Here is a 2,067-nt window from a genome sequence, read left to right as displayed (position 1 = left end):
TAGAATCACCAATTAACCTCAGCGTGCTTTTGGACTTGTGGAAGGAAGTCGGAGAACCCGTAGAGAACCCACGCTGCACGGGGAGAACATGCAAACTCCACGCAAAAAGATCCCGGGGGTTCTTGACCTGGACGCGAACCGGCGATCTTGTAGCTGCGAGGCGACGGTACTAACTAGCCACCAAGATATCTCATGTTTGGCAAATTATTTTTTTTTATCTTTTAATCATGCATCCACCTCATAAATCATGACCTCTTTCTCATCTACTTTTGGCGATATCAGTGTTGCTATTGATTATCCCGGCCCTGCTATCACTTGGGTTTAGATCTAAAGAAAATTTAAGGGTCGTACATATCATGTTACGTAGTGAAAGCTCATCGTACTGCTATAAAATGCACTGTGAATAACAAACACTGAATAGTTAACCACATATTTAACATTTAATGCCATCAGTGCATCAGGTTCCACGGTTGCTGTACATACTGGCCATTAAAAACACACCAAACGCTGGCGTGGGATGGTGAGCAGCTAAATTTAAAAGTCTTCTTTGAAGCAATGTTTATTTTATATTTATTTTTGCACCAGATTTGGATTTTCGTTTTACAAATAGAGATCATTCAAAAATGTAAACAGGTCTTAAGGGCTCTATAGGACCAAAACATAAGACGGACGATCGTGTTACAGAATTGGATTTCGGGGCTGCAAACAGTCTCCTCTGTCGAGCAGATGCATCATTATCCGCTATCCGAGCTCTTCTGGTCCATTTTGTATTTACCCGACAGCCTTTTGGGAGACTGCCTGAACTGCATAAACAAAGCAACACAGCAATAATTAATTAAAGGAATAAATAAAGTAAGTCATTTGAAGTTTGATGACTGAGTGAAACCGAGCTGAAGTTATCTCGACAGTGTTTTTGTCACATAGTCAGAGATCAAAAGATGTAGCAGCTGAAAGGACTTTTATGTGTCTCAGTAAAGTCAAATAAATACAGTATGTCCTCTCATGTGGGCACCTGACGTATCTCACAGCCCAGACTGTGTTGGAGCCTGTCGAGGCAAAGCTGGTGACGCTCCGCGGGGAGCATTCATCTGTCATCTTCGGTTTAGCTGCGACATTGTTTGCACCTGACCGAGCTTTGCATGCGAAGCGCTGCAAAGTTGCGGGGCCCTTGCATATGTGCCTGTTTGTGTGTGTGTGTGTGTCATGCAGTGATCCAGTTTCCAGTCCCAGTAAAAGTAGGCCAGCCAGTTAGCCCATGAGTCAGCCTTTTCTCCTGAGAAAGGAGACTCCCCTGACATGACAGCATCATTAACAGCTGACCAACACACCCTACCAGTCGGACACACTCATTTCTGTATCGACTCGTACGTGACACTAATATCACACATACAGTATAACACCGTCCAAACACACACACACACACACACACACACACACACACACACACGCACACACACAGCTGACCTGCTGCATGTGCTGAAACACACCCAACGTCTGGCCTCAGCGTTATTTTGTGATGGATACTGTAACCGTTTGTCTCCCCTGGTGTAAAAAATGTGATGCTGAGGTCACTGACTCTCAATTGAATTTAAATTAATGTTGACATGAACCGTGTTGAACTCAGCGATACTGAACTGGATCTTGCTCTGGTTTCGAGAGCGTTATTTGTCTCTTTGGTTTATTTATTTATTTATTTATTTTCAGGTTTTGGCACGATGTGTATATTTGTCACCCTTTACGCGAAAAAAAACCCCCAAAAGCACACAATTAGTCCATGACAGAATTAATTCTGCTTATTTTATTTTGTTTAAAAAGTATGATTGCAAATATTAAGATAATATTGTGTGCTGACCCAATTGACTTAAAGGTCCAGTGTGTAGGATTTAGAGGGACTTATTGGCAGAAATGGATTGTAATAGTCATGATTATGTTTTCATTATGTGAGAGCCGGCACTTAGGTTAGGAGCACCGCCCCTTGTAGGTGGGGTTAGAGAGAGCCCTCCCTCCTTATAAGCGCAGGTGAGAGCCATTAGTGCCTCTTTGTTTGAGGCCTGGTAGATGTGTGGT

The sequence above is a fragment of the Stegastes partitus genome, unplaced genomic scaffold (assembly GCF_000690725.1).
Source record: "Stegastes partitus isolate 25-593 unplaced genomic scaffold, Stegastes_partitus-1.0.2 Scaffold221, whole genome shotgun sequence".
In the NCBI taxonomy this organism is placed as follows: domain Eukaryota; kingdom Metazoa; phylum Chordata; class Actinopteri; family Pomacentridae; genus Stegastes; species Stegastes partitus.
The sequence above is the reverse complement of the archived record's forward strand: the minus strand, read 5'-3'. Positions refer to the sequence as shown.